Source organism: Chaetodon trifascialis, chromosome 3, assembly GCF_039877785.1.
Source record: "Chaetodon trifascialis isolate fChaTrf1 chromosome 3, fChaTrf1.hap1, whole genome shotgun sequence".
In the NCBI taxonomy this organism is placed as follows: Eukaryota; Metazoa; Chordata; class Actinopteri; order Chaetodontiformes; family Chaetodontidae; genus Chaetodon; species Chaetodon trifascialis.
The window spans coordinates 22,602,667-22,626,474 of record NC_092058.1 but is presented as its reverse complement, the minus strand read 5'-3'; the positions used below and the strand labels follow the sequence as shown (position 1 = coordinate 22,626,474).

Sequence of the window (23,808 nt, the reverse complement as noted above, 5' to 3'; positions counted from 1 at the left end):
GGCACAGTTGAGAGTGCTGCACAGCCACCATACCTGAGCCCTCCTCTTTCATGTTTGTCACCAGTGACAGCCGGAAAGGCACATTCTAGCCAGTATGTTGTGGAAATTTGTTTGGTTACATGAAAAATTCATTCCCTTGCCTGCTCTCTGGCAGTGTGCATATTTATTTGCCAGATTTTTTTTTTATGATATGTGACCGTTTCAGAGGAGAGATAGAGGAGTGTTGGAAATGATTCCCTCCATGCAGCCTGTGATGAGGCATGGAGCAGGAGAGGAGATGCAAGGATAAGAGGTGCTGATCATCAGAATCAAGGTTTATTTCTTATTTAACAGGCCACTGCGTCATTGGGGCCACTGGGTGAACATGATCAATGGCTACTTGCGCTGCACGGACAATTAATCAGTAAAGTTAATACCAAAGGACAAACCGGCAGTGAGGTCAGTGTTATCTCATATGTTCAGCGCTTCTTTTCCCAGCAGGAGGGATGAGAGGTCAGTAGCCAACCCTGGCGATGTGCTATGCACACGTCTCTGCCTGGAGGTATAGTTTAGCTTGTCATTTTCCTTTCTCTGTGGGACTGAGATTGTTTTCTTAAAGCTGGAACATTTTATCCAGACGTATTGTGCTGCCAGCTACAGGACTTGCAAGCTTTTCATGTCTTTTAAAATGCATTGTGTTGACATGTCATCATTCAGAAACTTGACTTGTTATTATTATGTCCAAGTGACAACATTTACACATATCTTCCACTTGTTGTGTTTTTATCCTTTCCTCCAGGCTGTTTGTGAATGTGTTTTTCATGGGAATTTTCCATCCTCTATTGGATTTAGTGCAATGACAGTGGTATGTATTGTTATTCTGCCTCATAAGGCTTCAGAATAGTATTTTTTATGTTTAATTAATCAGTTTACATTAGGCTCACATGAAAACCATAACCAATAAAGAGAACCAATAAGGGGATGTTTTATGAGAAGAATTCTAATCCCACTGTGCATTGCTGTCAGCTCCAAACTCATTTGCCAGTCGTGTTGTCCTGATTCTCGCGTGCCCGCTCAGATTTATAACAGCGTTGTTGAATCACAGGGTACATATCCTCCAAATTCGATGTTTATGTTAAAAACCTTGGTGAAAAGGGCAACACAACCATAAGATTCTCCAAGGAACAACAAATGTGACAGCTTTGCCTCAAAGAGTAAGAAGTTATTGCCCTTAAGCCACTGGGATACAGGGATGATTTCCATTTCAATTGTGGGCTCAATTTGGGATAACTCATGCATACAGAGGTAAGATGAACAAAGAACGTAGGAATAAAAGTGACAAATGTAGAGAATGGAACAGAGGAGGGCTGTATCATTGGCTTTGTGTCCCATGAAGGGTATTGTGTGTGGCTGCATGGATAAGGTTGCAAGGGGACCCCAGGGACATGGAAGTGAAGGGCACCGTGGATGAGGAAGGACACATGTGACAGGCAGGGGACATAGAGGACGTACCGGGACAGAAGTGAAACACGCCTCATACGATGATGTTGTGATGCTGGTACTATTTGCCAGTTAATTTGATGTAATTGTCCATCTCAATTTCCTACACCCCTTGTTTTGTCCAAATAGCAGTCAAAAACTCAAAACTTCATTCAGTTTCACACAACAGAGCAGCAGATTCTCTTGTTTAATAAAAGGAACCTGCATGTTTTGCATTTTCACTCAGTTAATGTTAATCAATTCTCAAGATTCTTATTGTTTCATTTTATGTCAGTAGACTGATTTTAAGATATGTTGTAAAACTCTGAAATTGTAATTTCCAAATTTTTATCCTTCCAGATATTTGCGTATTGTCAGTGTAACTTATGTTCACTAAAATGTTTGTTTTAACCACTGATATTCTCAGATTGTCATAGTAAGTGTCCGACACATTATGGAAAGGATCCTGACAAAGATACCTTCTCGTTAAAGAATAAGATCTTTTTTTTTTTTTTTTACCAGAAACAGCTGTTTTATTGCTCTGGCCAAAGCCATAAGACTACATTCACAGAAACAGTGATTTTATCACTGTAAAACACACTTTGTTTAAACGGAACCAAAACAAGATAAAACTCACCAAAACCTTCTTGGTTCATTTTCTCACTGTTCCAGCAATCATCACTAACTCTGTATTGGTTTAATTTAATTCACTGATTTGGGAGAATGAGAGAGAGGGCATACATCAGAGAAGCGCCGGTGGAAATAACATGTGGCGCCGGAATATATAATATTTTCACAGCTAACTCAGGAATTATTTGACAGACCATTATGACAGGAGAGATTTTGGAGGTTTTGTGACTCCTGTCGCCAATGCAGTGCTGTCAGTGGAGTGTATGGATTTTTTTACATTTTGAATATAAATTCAAATTCAGAATATTCATTGACAGCCCTCCCTAACGTAAACATGCTGCTGTTTTCAAGATCTAGTGTTTACCATGTTCATTGTCCAAATTTTTTGTGCTAATTAGCACTAAACACAAAATATAGCTAAGGGTGAGGGGATTGCAATTAATTATGCACGTATTTGGTCATAAACCAAAGTATTACAAGTGAACCTGATGAATTGTTGCTGGCACTAGATGAAACATGATCCCCGAAGTTAATGAAGTTCATCCTGAGGGGGACATGAATGAATCAAATTTCATGGCAATTCAATCAACAGTTGAGACATTTCACTCAAAACCACAAATGGGAATGTCATTGTGGTGCCAGAGGTCGGCTTTTTCATCTGGGGACCATGAATGTCCACATGTGCAACATTTGGCAGCGAAACAAGATTTCAGTCATTTATAATGTTTCTAATTACACCTGTGCTTTCCTTGCCATGATTTGTCAAAATGTCTGCTGTGAAAACGTTCAGTTAAAGTTCACTAAAACCCTGACATAGTTTGCAACCTTTAGAAAACCATTGACGAATATAGTTTCAAAATTTCACACAATTCTCTTTTCACAGATAAAAAAATTGCTGTCAAAAAATGTGATGTGGTAGCGTACAAATCTGTACTTGATCATTTGTATGAGATAATGTACCCCCTAAGTGCTGTAGCAGTCTGTCTAGAAGGGGGTGAGTAAAATATGTCAGTGTGACAGTATATGCAGCAAACGCAGCAGTGCCCTATGTCCAGAGGCTTCTCCTGGGACCTCATTACATAGTGTTGGACTCCGTTGGGTGCTGTAAGTGGACTGTTGGGAACCCCATGCCAGTGCAGCTCCATGTATGTTGATTGGTCTGAACATGCGAGCTCGCTGTCTGCTTTGCATAGTAAGAGGCTGTTTACTGGCTCAGTGAGGCCTGGAGTCAAGAGCAGCACTATTCTCCAAATGGAAGATTAGAGAGCAGATCAAACATGATTAGAATCATGAAACAGAGGATGTGCTGCTGAGTGGTCACTTTGCTAAGTGGGCTAACACACAAGGAAGAAGTGTAGTCTTTTTTTTTGTTTTGTTTTCTGTTGCAGCAATTTAATCAATTCATTTGTCCTGAAATGTCACTCTTCAATCATATCTGGAGAATGTGCAGACAAGTTTACCTGATCTTTTCATCCTTATGGTGATACAAGATATTATAGACCATCATTGACATTACAAAACAATGGAAAGAGAGAAAACCTTGTCCTGCTACATTGCTCTGTTATTGGCCATTAGATACACCATGGCAGTATTTTGCCACGAGTACATAGCAGTCTATTTTATGTGTCAGAACTCAACTATTTTCCACATAACTAAAATTTGCAGGGGGGTTTTAATGTGTCTTTGCAGTCATCCTTTAGGGTCTTCTACAAAGAGCCTGTACTCAGCATGTCTTTTTCTCAAAGTGCTCACCCCCAGATAGAGCGAATGTTTTGTGAAAGAATCTTGCCAAGCTGGTAAGGATCCAAATTAATTCATCAGCTTGGGGGAGCTCCACTCTTCATTTGTACAAGTGTGACCTGCAGACCATCAGCTATGAACCACAGACCTTCTTGACCTCATTATTTTTACAGCTCCAGATTTTTTGGGTAGAAACCAAGACTTCATGCAGAGCATGTTTTTATGGCCACGTGTCAGATTGCAAACGATCTCACCTTGTAACATTTTCTGTGGTTTACAGTGGAATTCTAATGAGTGTCGGGGGATGGTTTTACCCACAAAATGAGAGCAGTCACGATGTCTCATTCTGGTTAGGTAGAGCTATTATGATGTAGAGGCTTAAAGAAAATAGCTTGGTGCAATATTAGTGAGTATTTTAGTCACAAATTGACTCATTTAAACACACAAGAGGGCAGTGGTAGGGGTAAATGGTGTTTAATTGCATTAGCTAATCAGTGTAATGCAGGCTTTTCTGAAAACAGCTACTAAAGTAATGCTGATTCTGAGTGGAGGCCTCTTTATGAAATGCCAACCAGTTTAACGTCCAGTGGAATAGGATTTTTTTCCTTTTTAGAATAGCGTGCAAACACTACAATGTACCCGCGTGGGACACACTTTATTGTTTGAAAATTGTTACTCTTTTGTAATGTAGTAGAAAATATATTACAGTGGTTAAATATTTTGTTTCACAATTAGATGTATCCAAAGTCTTTTCAGGTTTGTCTTGAAATAGCTTCCTTGCTTCGTTCCTTTACAGACATACTGTACAGCTGCAAGGTCTTTCTCTCGGCCATGATCCCAAGAGTGAGAAAACATTGTATTTTTATGGATTGTGTGAACTATTGTGTTTCTCCAGAGCAGAAAGAAAAATACAGAATATTTGTAGTAAGCTAGCACAGTGAACTTAACACAACCCTCACCCTAGCATGACCTAAGAAGGAAATGTCTTACAAGTAGGGTGTAGGAAAATAATGATGACATTGTTTTGTCACAGAGGCAATGTATGATTAACAGTCAAATGCTAATATACTGCGCCCGGGAAGTGGAGATATTGTTTGGTGAAAAAAAAGGAGATGTTTGTTTCAAATTAATCCTATTGATATTAAGAGGAACAAATACTTTATAGATAAGACTACTCCCATGCAGCTTAGTAATAACTTCTTATGGCTTGTCTGCATACATTCATCAATGTAGAATCCTCTTATTTAAGAGTACCCTTATATTATTATTGCTTACAAATTGTTTTAGGCAGACTTTACGTGCTATTTCATGCCAAAAGAACATTAATAAATAGCTTTGAGGGAAAATGATAAAACAAGAAGACAGATTTTTCCTCCATTTATTTCCAAAATAAAATTGCCTCTGGTTCCTGTTCATCATCAGGCATCTGCAGGCTATTGTACGAATCTTGGTTAAATCTGGTTTGACTCACGTTCTTCAGTAGTTTAGGCTCTGGTCAGGTTCAAAAAGAATCCACATCAGTCTGAGTCTAAATTTTTGAGCTCTATAAAAATTGTTAAGCCTGTGTATGAACAAACCCTGTGCCATTTCAGTGTGCAAGCTTTGCCAGTTAGAAATGGCTTAAAGGCTTGGGGCAATGGCTTTGAGAAACAAAAACAGATCAATAGAGGTGATCCGTGAGAAATCCTACTTTGATATCCGGGGCCTCAGCCTGGAAATGCTCCCATCAGTCTTCATGTGACATGTAGTGCAGGCTTCTTTGTCTGGATGAACGCTCACCTCTCTGCGGCTTTCTGCTGACCCTTCTGGTTTCCGGTGGTGTGTCACAAGCCAGAGGCAGTGTGTCATCTTCCTGGTAAGGAAGTCAGGGTGGTCTTCAACTTCAGCAGCACAGCTACTTGAGATATGGTACTGTAGGCAGTTTGTTGTCTTAAACATTGACATTTGCATTTAAATTGACTTCATGCCGCCGTGATTTATTTTCTTGAGAGTGACAGAGTTTTGTCGCCGGCTTTGCCTCTAATTCTCTTGCATCTGCCACAAGTACGATAACGGAAGCAGGATTATTATTGAGTGAAACTGTAGTCTAACTTTGTTTCATAGTGGGCTAGAGACACACACCAGCCAAAGACCACTTGTGTCTCACAAATTCTCTCAAAACTGCAGATTAAGTTCTAGTCAGTCATGCGTGATGGCTTTTCTCATGAATTAATTGTTGTAAAGAAAAAATCTGGCTTCACATTGTAGAGAAAATTAAACTCAAAGAAAGTACAGAATGGTGTTCCTGTGAATTTTGAGCATTTTACATTTCTAGGACTAGAAGGTAAAAACCACACGGTCACTATCTAGTATGAGACTCTTTTGACTCTACAGTGCTGATTGACTTCCAATGCAGACTGACGGATTCTCACACATTTTTACATGTGCTCCTACACTAATCTCACCCTGTAGCTCCAGTGCCACTAAAAGGGGAAAAACACCTGTTTAGTGTATGTTTCCACTGCAGAAATACGTTTATTAATCCAAAGTTCTTTCAAGTCATGCTGATGTCACTTTTCTGATTTATCCACTCCACAAAAATAGAGCAACAAGAGACTGCCAGCTCTGCAGGGGTCATGATAATTTTGGGGCCCATGGTGAACATGGGATGACAGTTTGACACAGGATGTTGGTAGAGATCACCTCAGAAAGCACGTATAATTGACACCATTAGTCTTGAGGTCTGTCAGTTTTCTGACAGCTGATGAATTCACGTGCGCCCTCCCTCCCCTGTAGATAACAAATTCATTCCTCCTGTTTTTAAGCCATTTTACACCTCAGTAATTCCTTTCTAACAGCTACTTGTACCAGCTGAGGCACAGTTTGCACCCAGTGTCATGGATTTGTGATTGTCCTTTTCAGAGTGTGAAGTGGGTGAAGCACTGGCAAACATGCCCTCATGAAAGTCTGTGTACAAGTCAGATTCCCCCAGGGTGTGTATCCTTGTCTTCTTGTTGAACTGGTGCTGTATAGGCCCCTTGGCACTGCTGTGTGGTGTAACTCACCTGCTGGTGAAACATTTGGATCATATCCCTGAGCAGTGAGCAGTCCCTGCAGCCAAACTAAAGTTACAGATGGCTTTGCTTCCTCCTGTGGTTCACCAGTGGAAGAGGTGTGGAGAGTGTGAAGGTCACGGGCAGGTCTTCCTCCATTGGGCCGTATCGAATGTCATTACTAGCACACGGAGGCCTCTTTAAGACTTCAGCCCTTCTTTTTCTTCACCACCTGCAGTGTGATGGGATTTTAGCTGGGGTCGAAAGTGTGCCAGAAGCAGCGCTATTAACCCTGTGCATTGTGCCTCTCTATGAAGGGCAGTCCACTGGCAGACACTTTCCCTGTTCATAATAGAACAGACTGCATTCCTCTCAGTGAGCATGGACATACTTAGCTGGCTCTCAAAGAACCTTCATGCAGATTTTGCAACAGTGGACACTCTTTTCTTCCTTACACAGTCCTCATTTTTCAGCCCTGTTAAGACAAAGCTGCTCCTCTGTTGGGTTGTTTTCATCTCAGTCATGAAGTAAACAACATCCAACAAAGTGTAAAGAACTATTCAAATAGCGTGAAAAACAATGAGTCTTCTCCAGTGCATGTGGGAGTGTGTCTTAGCTTCACAAAGAAAGACTGATGCTTAGTTTGTAAGTTGACAGAGGCATGTTAGCATCACAGTAAAGAGAGGAGGATTTTCTAGCAATCACAGCGGTGGTATTTTGATCTGCCGCATCAGGGAGATGTAAAGTATGACAGGGATGCTGTTTGTGCTTGTGTGATAGCATTTTACACACACGCTGTGTTCCTGATGACACTTTTGAAAAATGTCTGTGCTATTCAGATGTATTATTCAAACATGTTGCTGTCACTCAAAAATGTTAAACTCACAGATCTTAACTTGAAGCTTTTTATGAGGTTAGTTTTGTTACTTATCTCACAATATTAATCTAATTTATACACACTGATACCGGCTGATGTTCGAGCTATAATCCAAATTCCCTACATGGTTTTCTGACACAGATGGTAAAATAGCTGTGAATGAATGAATTAGTCAGAAAAGGATAAAATAACTCACTACATCTGGACCCTGCTATGTCATTTTGTGACTGCATGCTTACTGCCCTGGAGAGATGGAAAAACACTGACTACTGTACGTGGTGTGAGTAATGGATATTCATCTGCTCTGTAGAGACTGCCTGCGAGGTGATTCATATTGTATGTAGCTGGAGGAGCATACTGCTGCTGGGAGTGCGCATATTGCCAGTGGAGTCACGTCTGTCTGTCTGTCTGTCTGTCTGTCTGTCCCCTTTCTGTGAATTGTGAAATGGGGGCCAGTACTGATCAAGCCAACCATGAGCATAGCTCTGGGTGGGGGAATCCATTCTGATGTTCAGCCTGAAAAGACCCCACATTGGTTCCAACAGGAATCATGGGTGGATTTGTTTTGCTCAGTAAGCGGTGAAAATGGTATCAGAATGGTTTTCCCCCACACAGTGGCTGATTTGTAAGTCCACATGTCTCTAGTTTCCTACTGCTGTGTTAAAGCAGGAGGTGGGGCCATTTAACTGATGACATAGCTTTGCTTCTCTGTCACTGTCAGTAAACAGCATCAGTTTGAAGGCTGGGGTTGGCCCCTGGAATCTGCTGCTTGATTAATTCATAGATGTGTTTTCTTTGTACAGATTGCTCACTTTTATATCAGAAGATACAAGGCTGAGGACTTCGACAGTAGTGTAAAACATTCATGTGAAACAGAGAGAGAGAAACAGGAAAAAACAGGTTTGATCAAAGCTTTATGTGCTTCAGTGCACAAAAGGATGTTGTCCTGAGTCATTTGGTTCCTGCCTTGTAAACGCAGCAAGGCTACTCTCTACAGTAGAGCATGTTGGGGAATCCATCCTGCCTGACCAGAGCCAGGAGCTCTGGTGCTGAGAATGCAGAGCACAGCAAGTCCATAGCCATCATCATTAGAGCTGTGCTGCTGTGGACTCTAATGGCTGTCCCTGTTCTGCTGCCTAGGCACATTCAGAGTGCTCATCTGAGACTTGAGGGTGTGAACACATGAATTAATTCAAGAGAGATGAATTCACTGTTCCCGTTCCCACTTCGGAGCAGGATGCAGGCTGTAGCAACCTTTGGTAGCAAGGACCCACCACAAGTGCATTAGTGGTGAATTCTCTTTTAACCACCCTCGACTCATCAAAGGAGGCTAATTGGGGAGTTTGTCCTCATTTATCTTCATTTAAAGGCTAGAAAAGATGGTGTTGTTTACTCACTTCAATATTGAGAAGGAAGAGCGGGGAGGGGGAGACAAACAGTGGTGGCAGTGTTAAACTGGGGGATGGGGCTAGTAAAATTGATGTGCTATAGATGTGCTACCCCTGCACTCCTAATTGCATTTTAAGATTCCACATAAGCATAAAGGCATTTTCAAATGAGAAAAAAAAAAAAAAAAAAAAATCCAGCATCAAAAGCTGGGGCAGTATATCTGCATGCATACATTATTTCGGTAGAATGAAGATTTATTACATAATTTCATCAATTTCTCAACAAAGTGTTAAATGCAATATTTAAAAATCAATACAGGGTCATGACAAGGCACATTCATCAAGTTTGTTTATTTCTTCAGTCATGGTGAAAAGCTTTACATGACCATCTTTTTCCAATTACAAGCAAAGCTGGACATAATCTAACCCCCTCTCTGTTGTTTCTGTAGTGACAGTATAGATTTTCAGCCATCCAAATGGACTCTTTGCAGAGGACCCTGCAGTCACTGTGCTTGGCCTTTTGCCTGGTTTGAGGCACAACCATTCCCAACTCCAAATGTACACTCTACAAATCAATAAGCGTACACAGTAATTTTACTCTGTGTGCCCCCGAGAGTTTGTGGTGAATTCACTCTATATCACAGGTAGAATGAAATTAGCGTGGTTCACAGTTGCTCTGGCCAGTGAATAGGCCAGTAAATTGATGTCCTGGCTAAGACTGTTTGTTCTGTTTTGGTGTATATATTTATTTCAATCTGTTTAATCCAGTTAACCAAATAGGATACTGGGTTTGGCAGGATTTAGCAGGATTTTGCTCCAGATGCATGATTTATGACGTGACTTCTGAATCCAATGTGATCCTGGCAAATAGGGTGTCATTGATGATGATTAGCCCAGTGGCTGTGCTGTGTCCTACCTGATGCCAATCAATACTCATATTGCAGGCAATCAATCCCCCATATGGGTCAGAGGCTGGAATTGACAGTGCTGCTTTTTGGTTGGAGTCTGACCAAAGCTGGGACTAATGCTGATAAAGGTTTTTCAAGAGAAAAAATGTTCAAAGGACAGTATATCAGCTGATGTTTCTTTCATTGTGAGTATCAAACAGTGGTGATAAAGACAGTGGCAGAGCGAGGTTTTTTACAGCAGCAAAATAAACTTCATTTTCTCATGTATAATATTCTGCTCTGCCAGCTCACATCTGTTATATTCCAATCTGTCTTTGTTAAGTCAATATTTGCCAATATTATCAAGCCTCTGATAGATCAGCCAGTCTCCAATTTTTGGTTTAAATCATATTACCTTTGACTCCAGACCAATAAGGGTAATCTCATTTGTATTAAGGAAATAGAAAAAGCGAAAACACATAATTGTGTTTTCTGGCAGAACACTACAGTCACTTGTCCAAGACAGATTGTTGTAGTTTAATCCCTCTAAATGTCCTCTGACAAACTTGTCCTTTGCCCATTTTGCTATTTACAAATGCAGTCAAAACTGTCAGCCAAGATGTAGATTCAAATGTGTTTTTAGACATGCTCAGATTTGTTACTAGGGTATTGAAATAAAGGTAGAAGGTTGTGCAAGAACATATTACTTAAATCTTGGTGACCTTTCCTTACCCCTCCTGCTGTCAAGTGGCCATACTTTTATTTCCATACATGTAGCACAAGTGTTCTCTCCGGGTACTCTGGCTTCCTCCCACAGACCAAAAACATGCTCATTAGGTTGATTGGTGTTGGTGGTGGTAAATTGCCCCTAGGTATGAGTGTGAGTGTGAATGGTTGTATGTCTTTGCACGTTGCCCTGCAATCGGCTGGCGCCTGTTGAAGCTGGGATAGGCTCCAGTCCCCCCCCCCCCCCCCGCAACCCCGAAAGGGATAGGCGGTATAGAAAATGGATGGATGGATGTAGCACAAGTATTAGTATTGAAGCTGTTCATAATAAAATAGAATAAAATAGCCGATAGAACACAAATTTCATCCCAACATAGCAAAACAGGTCCAGAACTAAATGTATTGAGATATTTTTACAGTTGGTTGGTAGGGAAGTATATTATATTTTATATATATTTTGATCAATTCTATTTTCTATAATCTCATTTTGGATTAGCGGTTGAGCGGTTGGGTGCTGCAGACAACTCATGATACAAAATCAAATTTAAGGGTGTACACTGGGTGTTGCTAAGATGCAGTGTACCAACCATTGTTCATCATTAGGCAGTGCTGGGGAATATGCATAATGGATGATGTGGTCATTCTAAATGTAAGACATAAACTGTTAAAGGCTTTTAGATGAAAGCTAGGATGTTGGACAGTGAAGCGCCTCCCTCAGACTGACTAGAGATCATGCTGTGAAAACAGCATGAGATAGAATCAGATCAATCAAAGCCTTCGTTAATGGAGCCAACAGCAGAGGGGAATTCTGCCTGATTCCATCAACAGATTCCAAAAAGCTAGAACGTGGAATTCAATAAGCACTATTGTCTTTATGATATCTTACATCTGTAGGGATGTGGAAAAAAAAAAGACAGAGTGCCAATTGAAGTGTAAATTGTAGGATCTGTTAGAGACATTTGTCCTCTGTCACAGCTTGGAAAGGTCATAAATGAGGCACAGTCTGCTCTTATTGACTTGTTCAATATGTCACACTAACATTCAGTATTTGTATCTGTACTCCATGTTATAAGCTTTAACAGGCACTCACAGCAAAAACACAGCAGCTTCCCTAGAAACATTGTGAGGATGTTTAGACAAGAAAATATTTATTTGCAATTTTATCAGTGGCATTTTCATGCTTACATAAAAAATATTATATAGGTCAAGAATTGTGCATAAATACTGAATAAAACAAAACATTTTCTAGGCAAATCTACTGTCAAAGCTCTCTCCATGCTGTCCCAACTTCAATATGTCCAAAACAGAGCAATTCCTAAACCTCCCTTTAATAGAGTCTTTCAGGGAGGCACAGGAAGAGGAACAAATGCCTCTATTCAGTAGCGTCCAAAATGCTAATGCCTCCGGCTCTTAACACGTTTATAAGGGTTCCCATGTCACGACATGGCATAGTCCTCTCTAATGGTGGCTTGGTTGGGGACTACATGAAAAAGCCAGACACATTACAGAACATGACAAATATGACAACAAGCCTGCTAGTTTCTTGGGGAACAGGCCATCTGAATCCCCTTTTTTCCTTCTGGAAGATGCACGCAAGCATGTTATGTCACACTGAACATTGAGGTTTCTTTTCTTCACAATGCCTGCAGTCACAGAAACATCTGTTTGGAACTGACCGTAGACCATGACATTTCAAATATCCATAAAAAGTTACTAGCGCTTTGTGGTTTTGTTACTATAACAGCCGACAGATCAGTGTAGTTGTAGACTTTGTGGAAAAAAAGAGGCAATATAGTGACGAATACCACAGGTGCTGTCACTGGAACTGCTGGCCATTCCAGCAGGTAATATTGAATTCTAGTAACTATGTGCTCCTTTATGTAAATGATGGCAACACAAGGTTCTGTATTGGAGAAACTTTCTGCAAGCAAATAAATGAAGGGCAGGCAGGGTTTAGTGATTGCTTGGGAAAGTAATTACTCCTTATCAGTATGGGTGCTGGAAGGCAGTCTGCAGAGCCACACTCCAGCCTCCTGGCCCTTTTGGATTGATATTATGTCAACTGCTCAAAGGTATTTCTTGAGTGACATTCTGGTCAACCTATGGAACAGGTTCAATGTAATATTGACCAGTTTGAATGATTAGACAACAGAGTACATCAAACTTTTCTCTCAACTCCACTTTCAATATGTCATTGCATGACCAAATGCATGCAGCTTGTTGAAACAGACAAGACATTGGATTAACATTATTGAACTATTCAGAGGATGAGATGGAATCTCTGTAGACTACATTCTCAATAATGCTATTGATGTTTTGATAGAGAATACATGATAAACATTAGTCCAGGTGGACTGTGCAGTGCTAGGACAACAGAGTGACAAGTTGCCATCAATGCCTCTTTTTAACAAGACTGAATTACTGTATGGGAGTGCTTTTGCCATGTCTTTTCCAGAGCAATATCACTGTTGGACCATTTATGAAGTTCAAAAAATGTATTGCACACAGCAATCAACATATGTGCTCAGGAGTGTCAGATCACTTCCATTCCACTATATTGTGCCACAGTAATCGCTAACCTTAAATAAACATGATTTTAATGCCAGTTAAGTATACAAATCTAAAATCGGTAGATACAATGAGTGGAGCCGTTGGAATTTGCATTGGTTAAGAAAAAACTGCATCGATGGCTCCTTAGATTTATATACCTTTTATTCCTCCTTTAAAACATAGTTTTCAATATTCAAAATGAATCCCAATAAGCCTGCATGCCTCAGTATTTGTTTTTTGTTGTTTTTTTCTAAGTCAATAGTGTGCAAGTCTCTCACCATGTCTAAAGACTGCTGTTCAAAGAAATCTTTAGAACAATTTGGTCAAAAGTTAAAAACATTATGCCATTAACAAATGGACTGCTATTATGCCAACGCAAAATCACTGCTTAGTCAACATCCCATCCTTTTTGATGACCCACCTTTGTTCTTATTGTCTCATAGTTCTTTTCTTACATAATACTGAGTGTACACTACATCATCCCCATCACATCACAGACATTGCTGGTGACATGTGCATCAAAAGAAATAATGAGGTTGGGGTTGCTGGTACCTTTTAGTCCAAAAGAGTTCTTCACTTGCATGTTGTTTGCCTTTGGATGGCCTGTCGTGGACCTCACAATGCTGTTTGTTCAATCACAAGTTAACCTGATTACCCAACCACCACATGGAGCTACCGGGAGGTCAGTTGTGTGTCTGGCTCGCCATCGGCCAACCTGTTACAAGGATGCTCTCCAAACCACAAAACAAATCTATATTCCACAAGCGTTTGAAGTAGCAGTCATGATTAAAACACACCTTTCTCTTCCAAGTCTATAGATACAGATTGCACGGCAGCACTAATGATTTTATCTCCATTTTCTTTCCTCACCCTGTCCTGTTGTAGGTTCGATTTTATGATTAAGCAAATTCAATTTGATCCCACTGGGTGCAGATGCATCAGCACTCACTCACTAAGTGTGCCAGTCTCCTTGTAGAGTGTAGAGCTTTTACCTCTCAACCTCCCACAGCTTAACTCCTGATGCAGCATGTAATAATAAAAACTCAATGCATATTTTGCTTGGCGTAACTAGAGGTGGCATAGCTTCTTGTATGCTCTGAATTCTGCTCGAACAAGATGAATGTTTTCCAAATGACATGAGAACTGCTGCCAATGTCACCACTCCTGACTCTTCGAATTCGGACACATTGATTGGCCTGCAGAGGGGTGTTATAATCGTCTCCTCCAGAGTTCAACCACAATATGCTGATAATTATTGAGCTATGACCTCTGGAAAAACTGATGTTCTGTATTAACAGGATGCCATACTAACATGTGGAGAAAATACATCAGTTAGTTCTCCTCTTTATGACTTTTAGTACAACAAACTGCAGACCTCCACCCACACACAGAAGACACAAAGCTGTGTTCTGTCTTCAGGCAGAGCTTTTGATGTTAGCCTGACAAAAGCACCACCTCCAAAAGCCCCTTTCACTGGATTTTTATAATGCCGCATGTGCCCTTTCAAGTTCTGAAAAGATAACTCTCTGGGTGTGCCTTGTGTTTCAGTATGAAGCAGACATTTGTTTCATTTGTTCGAACATCCTTTCAAGTGGCAACAGCTTTTAGAAACATTGAGAGCTTTAAGCTTTTGATTTGCAGAGACAGTCCACATCTGATGTTGAGTAGATATTTCAGCATACCTACATTGTCCTGTGGTTACATTTCATGTTTAATGCTTTCTTCCATTGTAAAATAATGATGGAAACTGGGACATTTTTATGATTGGCCATTCAGTATTTCTCCTGTGACAAACCTGTAGCTGTTTTGCTTCAAGTCACCAGGTGCCGCTTTATGCTCATCCATAAATTACTCAGCTACTCTGTAATTTATTCATCTGTCCATGTTATTCATGATGTTGCAGGCAAATGTCAGGGTCTTGCACTTCCTCAACAGGCCCCTCCAGGCACAGTGAATAGTTCATATTGATTTTAAGTTTTATAAGCCACTGCTACCCTCAGCCCCAAATGTCCTGTGCTGTACTTGACTTTCCTGGAATATATGTAGCATAAAACCATAACCAGACACTGATAAGAACAATCCATCAAGTAAAATCAGAAGGGACATTTGCATTTTAGGTGCAGTTCTTTGTGTGCTTTGTAGAATTGTGCCTGTGGGCTGCTATCCTTGCCATGGGCTAATTGGCTACCAAGAGAGGCTCTGGGAATAATGGGTGTACAGGTTTCCCATCACTGCGTGCTTCCCATGGCCAAAAGTGAAGACAACAAAGAAATGTTTGGTAGTGTTGCATGGTACATTCTCCTATGAACACATTTAAGGTAAATATTGGAGAATCAACGACTTCCCAGTGATGCTAAGGCAAAGCAACCTTGTCAGCCCACACACACTGAAGCAGACCCGCCAGTGTTCTTTTTATGTGGTCAGTGAATGGCCTTGAGGAAGAAGCTTGAAAAGTTGTGCAGCCAACCTATTGATGAGCATGTCTGTGTAAAAACACACACAGGCAAGGCATTACCCTCAACACCCCCATCTCTCCACACACATGCACAACACACACACAAGTGCACACACACACCTAGACAGATACACACACACACTCTTTAATTCGTCTCAAATATTGGTCTGCCTCCTCATCTCTTGCTGTGCGTCCATGTGAGACGGTTTCCACCAACATTTTCCACTGCAGGATTAACTGTGTAGCGCGACAGGCTGCTCTGCCTCAGTGCTCCTAAAGGGCTGACCCCGAGATGTGTGTGTGAAGAGGTGGCCAGCAGGACTCTCCTTAAAAGGCTATTAGATCCTTACTGCTTATTATGAGTGGGTGTGAACCTGAATTATTAGACCTGCTTTCCCTTGTCATTGTACTATAGGTGGAAAAAAAGCTTGTTTTCCGGAAATAATTAATCCTACTTGTTGGGATAATAATGTTGAAAAGAGACATGCTAGACCCTTTAAGTGTTTCCTGATGAAACCTTTTCTCTGACATGGTGGGCTGCTTCTGATGGAGATGATCATCGTCTCATTTAGCTTCCTGCCTGCTGGACCTTTCAATCACATTATTACTGAGCCACCCTCTCTGGAGATGGGGATTTGATTCAGACTAGAGTACACATTTGTGAGACCAGGACTGTGCATGCGTGTGTATGTTTTGTTGCACAGTGGGTGTGTGTCGATGTTTGTGTGTGTGTGTGTGTGTGTGTGTGTGTGTGTGTGTGTGTGTGTGTGTGTGTGTGTGTGTGTGTGTGTGTGTGTGTGTGTGTGTGTGTGTGTGTGTGTGTGTGTGCTGATCTCTCCAACCATTTGGAAGGCTGTGTGTCCAGGGTGTATCTCAAAGCAGAGCCAAGTCTGGTTACCATGCCTACACATTTTACTAAGAGCCACTGCATTTATCTTAATGAATTCATTTTCAAGCTCATGTTTGCCTCTGTCTTCTCTGTCAGCTGTGTACACACTCTAAATAGCTGTAGAGTAGAGGCCTTTTCTATTGCTGAATGCGACCTGGGGGAAATAGCTTATTGATTCTTGGTGGAAACATGATTAAATTGAGGTCTAAGTGGACAATTCATCTGAACTTCATCTCTACAGGAGAGAAGATAAGAAAGTGAAGGAGCCAGTCTCCTTTTGTCTGGCTTCTGGTCCACTATTTCCTCTTTGATGTGGTTAAATTCATTGCTTCCATCTGTTTTTTTTTTTTTAGAAATAGGTTCAGACATTTCTGTTGGGCTGACAGAGTTTTGGTTAAACATATAATCTTGGCGCTGTTGAGGAGTGCAATTATTTATTGTACTTTTGACATCTTGCAACATGTTGAATTTGAATTGCGTCAGATTAGGATGTGCTTAAGATAAGATAAGATAAGATAAGATTAGATATCCCTTTATTAGTCCCACAGTGGGGAAATTTCTGGAATTACAGCAGCAAAGTGGATAGCAAAAAATAGAGGGCATCAGTAAAAAGGACATTAAATATCAAACAAGCAATATAAACAAGGAATATTGAAAAATATGTCCCCTGACAAGTAATAATAGTTGTAATTAAATCAATTTACAATTTACATTTACACGATGTGTGTGGCCTTATAAGAGACAGAATGGTTCTTTAAATTCCCTGGTAAAGTCTTGTTTGCTTGCTTAGTGATGGGTAGGTGTTGTTCAGCCAGAGATGGAACAGACGTTGTTTTGCACATTGTGTTCAGTAGGTGTGCTAATCAGGAGTAGAGATCCCCTGATCGCTGCCATGATCACTGAGCGGACCATCTGTGATGTGCTGATGGCCGGCAGTCTGGCTGAGAGAGCTGGATGGCAGTCTGGTACTGTCCCTGTCCTCACAGGGCTGCGGTCAGTTCTGCCTTCTCACCATCCCATGAGTGGTTTTACTTGTCTTGAAGACCTGGAACCACTTAACACTTACTTGCAGACACTTCTAAAGTTACACCACTGTTACAATATTAAACATTGTGTATAGTTCAGAAAAACTGCAGTGTTCAGGCCCCCTCTGATGTTTTTGATGTCTTTGATTTATGTGTTTTTAGATATCTGTTTGATCACCTTCTTTGTAGTGTGCCACACTGAATAAATCTGCTGTCAGCGGGGATCTGGAAATAATTGAGGACATTGTTAAAGTGCTACAGTTAATGGAGAATTGCGCAGAAATGTGAACAATGTCATTGCTGGAGTTCTGTCTGTTTTTCATTTGCAGTCACAGGTCGTAAACAGTGCCAGTCACGTCTCTGGCAGTAATGCACAGCCACTTGGTGAGTTCAGATAGAGTTTGTGATGGAATTCCCAAACTGTGACCTGAAATAAACACATAAACTCGCTCATGTAGCCTGCTGCAGTAAACAGCTCCGCAATGCATCAACCCAGGACAACTCTTCATCATTGCCTAAGTGATCAGCATGAAGATAGGGACACCACGTTACCGTGACAACTTATAAGAAAACCATACAGAGAAATGCAGTGCTTTTCCTATTGATTCAGAGCTCAGAAAATACAGCACACGGTATCAGTCAAAGGCAGGTTGCCCTCCCTCTATCTGGGAGTGCCAGGTTAGAGGCTTATTGACCGTTTTTGACAGACTGAGTAACAGACGACTTTTTGGTGAAACGGGCTGTTTGCCCAAAGTTCAATTAAAAGCCTCACGCTGTGTGTAGCCAGCATATTTGCCAAATGGTGGAAAAAGTGTAAATCAGTCTACATGCTGCCTCAGCAATCTGGGTGTCCTTCAGGGATATTGATAGACTCTTCAACGCATTAGCATTTACCTACTCTGAACAGTTTGAAGCAGATTTTTAGGTTTCAGTTGAGCGCATGCTTTGGATACGTGCTGTGTTTTCACTGCATGGTACAACTCGACTCAACTCTTTTCTGATTTTCCATTGTCAAAAGTTGTGGATAGTACCTGGTGGGGTTTTTTTTTGGTATCACCTTGGCCAAAGTTCCAAGGGTACTGAGCTGATATTTAACAGTGGAGTGAAAACACTGCAGACCAGCAAGTGGTCAGAGAAAACCGCTGCTAGATCATCACTTGATGTGACGACATGGACATCCTGCACATCGCCCACAAATTTCAGCTGCAGTTTTTTAAGTCACTCTATCTTTTTTGTGAAATAAGGAGAGGACATCCTCCATTGTTCCTGTGCATACATACCACATTGAAGATGTCAGCATTGCTGTGGCGGTCAGCTAGAATCCTGCCTACACTGGGGGGATATCATCTGCAGCAGAAAACAAAATCAAGAAAAATACCTGGTACCAAAAGCGAGTTGAGCCAAGCTGTACTATGCATTGGAAATACAGCAGTAGCTTCATTTGGAGGTTTTAGTGGGCCCATGAACTGACTGTGCAAGCTACATTTTTCTTTCTCTGCTCTTAAAGCAAAGAGTGAATGAGCAACATGGCTTTAGTTTTGAATGAGCCTGGTGCTGTTTGTGCTTTCCTCTTATTTGGTGTGGTCTTGCACAAGGAGGGCAGCAGGTCAAGAGAGGATTATTTTAATTCCACTGACGCGATACGGCTGCAGACCTCCATCTTGTACTGGTCAGATAACATTTAGTGATTGCTGCTTGAGGGAGATAAGAGACATGTCATGAATTAAAGACGTTATAAACATTTTCCCTGAGAGTGCAGTGGATTATCTCATTTTAAATTGAATTTCTGAATGATTCCTACCCAAGTGAAGTCAGAGTGTATGCTCCAAACCATATCAGAGTCGGAAATGTGACAAATGACACATCATGGTGACAGCAGAAAATAAGCCGCTTGAATTTATGAGAGTTTATTGAGCTGTATGATCTGCTTACACTTTCTTCTCTACTGCCTTTATGGGGTTTTAACAATTGGTTCAAAGTGTGGATAAATGTTTGCCTTCTTGCCTCCGTAAGTCATGTCCAAATCAGTGAATCAACTGAGCTGGAAGTGTGAATGAGCCGGACTAGCGGAGAGAAAGGGGAAGAGGCTTTCCCCGGGGCAGTGCCCAGGACAATGTCAGGTCTGTCTGGCCCAAGTGCATGAACACTAAGCTTTTCGGAACTGGCAGCCCGCCCCGGTACCTACCCATCTCCCCCGGCTTCCAGAGCTGTCCAGCCCCGGACCACTAAGCATTTGTGCAAAGTTCATAAGGCTTCCCTCTGTTTGTGTGGCCATAATGGCAGCTCCATCCTGTTGTAGCTCAAAGAGTGCTTATGGGCTCTAAGGGCCTTGCACTGGCGCTGCAGAGGCGTGTGAGTGTTCTCAGTTACTGACTTTGGCCGACTGCTCTCATTATGAAAAGACTATAGTCCCCCCAATAGTGCTGAATCTCAGCTTCCAGGATCAGCATTCCCGTCATCATTTTCTGTCTGTCTTTTAAACCCAATTTACTAAAACCCTCAAGCTAGATAAAATGAAAAGTCAGTCTGTTCACTTCAGTCCGTTCATTTACTCCAGCAAAAAAAGCTACATCTGTAAGTTAAATCAAGATTATTTATATTCAATATAACGGAAGAGGCAGGCAATGTAGCCAACTTCAAGTGTAATTTGATGAGTCAGTTGAAATACGTTCTTTTTATTGGAGTAAAATGAATGTATTTAAAATGCTGATAACAAGCTGTGAATGCCTAAATATATCTATCAAGTCTATAATGGGACACCATCTCACCTCCACCATACCCCGAATGTCAGCATTTGTGAGGCCCGAGTGATAATAACCTTGTTATTTTTGGCTGCAAGTTCCATCTAAGCAGCCATGCCTTGGTTGGGTTTTCACTGCGGTTACGACCCACATCAGCATAATTCAAGCATGACCCTCCTCCCCCCTTTCATTTTCTGCCTTTCTCCTGGTTAAAGCCTGAGTCTCAGACTAGGGTCCACACCATACATCATCCAGACTGGGATTGCTTCCTCCCTTCCCCCCCATGTGTCGTGGGAGAAAGACTGCGGGTTTTTGTGTTGGGCTGGTGGAAGGCTCTTATCGACAGTCTCAGCACTCCGTGTGCGCTGAGCCTTCCCCTGACATGTCACCCAGCCTCCACTCAGGTCCATCTGTACGGTCATGGAAACTGGTCCCTTTTCACCAGCATGGGCCAGTCAGGTCCACTTGAATCCAGTGGCATACTAAAATGAAAAATCTAACACAGATTAATTCATATCTTTCTACAGTAGGAAGAGAGGAGTGTGCTTCTAACCTTCCAGTGTGCTGGACTAATGCTGGTCGACAGTCTTCAGCAGTATTAGCAATTAAGGAGATTGTCACCATCTGAGAGAGGAAGATTGCAGCAGGACCGAAATTTAGCAGATTTTCACACAGCAGGTGATCCACACTCCCCCAGCTCCACTGTTCATATTTTCTCTTCAATTGATCATTGCAAAGAAACACTTTTCATTGAGCCTTCAGGTGCAGCTAACATCTTTCATGATGGTGAAGGGGGGACGAGATGGAACTTGCATTCCTCCACTCTCCTTTGTACACACCCGGTGAATAGCCTTTAGATCGGGCTTTGTGGGAATGATTGTCAGTAGCTTAATGAGCGTCTTTGCCAAGCTAGAGGCTTTGGCAACATATGTGACTGCAGTGCCTCTGTTCCTCTCTGTCTCCAGCCTGTATGACACAACACAGAACAGGCTCAGCACACCGTTTTCTGCAAATCTGATTTTACCTAACTCATGCTTTCATTTTCTTGTGGATGTTATTACCTGGATCGGAATAGTTACACCTCACATGGGGACCAGAGTTGAGAGTGAAGTAGAATCCTGTAAGTATCCCATAGTATCTAGGGATGTGTATAAAGCTGTGGCAGCAGATTTGGGTTAAGCATGTTTTGGTCTTTCCATATGCAGGAGACACTCTGGGAGACATTCAGTAGATTATCTTTTGACAAAAGCTTAGGCAAAATCATTGGCTTGTGATTCACGGTGTGAATTAGTTGAATTGCAAAGTTACGTTAGATTGTTTTATTGCTTTTTGTAAATGTAAAATGTACTTAAACATGAAAACTGAGCTCTGTAGCATATAGTAGAAATGTCTGTCATCATAGTTTATTAATTGATAATTAATTCTTTTATCATAAGTGAATATGTCAAAATGTTTCCTTTCTTCAGAAGACAACACTCGGGGTCATTTTAGATTTTTGAAGATTTTTTAGTTTTTTGAACAACAAAATCAGAGCCAAATCAGGTCTGTGACTAAGCCAAGTACTCTTCAAAACTTTCCAAATGCAAATACTTGTCACAGAAAAATCAACAATTTATAGTACGGAAAATATTTACTGCATGAGACGTGCCACATCTGAGTCAGATGATGAAACATTTATGTGTTTCATGGGAGATGTGTGACAAGAACCATCTGCATTATTTGCAGGCATAAATTTGGAATTGTACCAATTATGTAAGATTTATTGAAAGGAGTGTGCAACAAATTTGAAATAATCGTTCCTCTAGTCCATCTAAGTTATTAGCAGATAAAGATTACGCTACACTAACGTTATTAACGTAATACTATTTGTGGATTTAGATTCCAGTGGTGGCTGCGTAGAATTGTTTCTGACTTGTGTGATCAAATTTTTAATAATTCCAGAACGTTGTAAAATCTAACAGTCAAAAGTAACAAGTTACATTTATACAACCACAATAACTAACAATGTATTTCGTCTCTAAGGTACAGTGAGTGCAAATGTGCTGCAGTGGCCCCAATCTTTTCCTTTAGGAGAAACGTATTGCAGGTTCACAGATGACGCCAATCCAGAAACACATCCAAAACTCCACCACAAATTCAGCAATGGAAGTGTGCTACAGTGAAAAATGTGCAACAGAAAGCCAAAAGAAATGCATTGACAACAAACACGCTGCAAATACAGAAATGATGAACAGGATGAAACACAAAAACTCCAAAACATATGCAGCAGAAGAACACTGCCGTCAACGCAATGGAAGTTCTCCAGGCTTCTAGGGGGAGCGCCAAGTGGAACAGCTTGGTTTTTGACCTAAGAGAGATTTAGGGTTGGGGTTAACTACATCCTCCAATATGAAGCTCATAATGTCCAGTTCATGTTGAAAAAAGGCCTCAGAGAGGTGTTGGTTCAACTGTGTGGTTGTTTGGAGGCTGCAGTTTGTGGTGCTGTTGAACTGTATTGCATTATATAAAGAGGTGTGACTGTCATTTAGCCTACCCACATTGACATAAATGGGTTGACAAAATAATAGAAACACCCGTCAGTATAACAAAATACAATTCACACCAACACAGCACCACAAACTGCATCTTCCAAGATGACCATACAGTTGAATTAACAGCTCTCTGAAACAGTATTTTTTATTTTTATTTTTTTCAAATGTAGCAACCTGGCAACTGGGCGTATTTTGTAATCAGGTAGCATTCGACACAACTTGTTAATTTTGAGACTTGATTCTAGAAGTGACTGTAAACAAAAGCTTAAAATTGCTATGAACTCAGCAATTTAGATTAAATTACTTATGGTTTTATTGCTGTTATGTCTGTCGAGAATTTTGGTTGTCATATTTAAAATATTTAGCACATTTCATCCGATTTGTCTCAACATAACTTCAGCTCGGCCCTATGAAGTGATGGAGAGCCACAGGAACTGGGCCACACATCCGACAGCTCTGTCAAACAGCTTACCCAGAGTTACGCTGTCCAGATGCTCGGCTCGAGAACGGAACAGGAAATTCAAATGCAGAATTACAGTCAGCAGAGGACCTCTCGTTTCACAAGCTGAAATGATGGTTTTGACTGTATGTATATAGAACACCTGAAGGGATTAAAAATGGATGAAGCAGCAAAGGTATTTCTGTAAAACCGTGGTTCTGCTGCTGCTCTGTGTGTGCTGTGGGGACATCAGAAATTGTTGGTTGTTGGCAGAAATAAATTGCTTCGGGGTCTGATGGAGGTAAGGATTTGGGATATAAAAGCCATCGATCATGTCTTGCCGTGGCACAGTTTCGTCTGGGGAAATTGCCAGCATCAGTCAGACGAAGTGAATGAATGTGGAGAGGAGCATGCTGTGTTAGTTCTCACAAAATAATATT

The 23,808-nt window shown here is 41.1% G+C and overlaps 1 protein-coding gene across 5 annotated transcripts in view; it reads left to right on the top strand.

Annotated features, from left to right (window-relative positions):
• chl1b (cell adhesion molecule L1-like b) overlaps positions 1 to 23,808 on the top strand; it is a 60,658-nt gene that overhangs the window by 5,348 nt on the left and 31,502 nt on the right. For 2 of the 5 annotated variants that reach the window (XM_070959970.1, XM_070959974.1), the window contains exon 1: positions 21,385 to 21,518. The exons of 2 other annotated variants lie outside the window; for them this stretch is intronic. The gene's annotated coding sequence lies outside the window, so the exon portion shown is untranslated. Of the gene's footprint in view, positions 1 to 21,345; positions 21,519 to 23,808 lie in introns of those variants that run through there. One more of the 5 variants, XM_070959972.1, reaches the window with a different exon arrangement.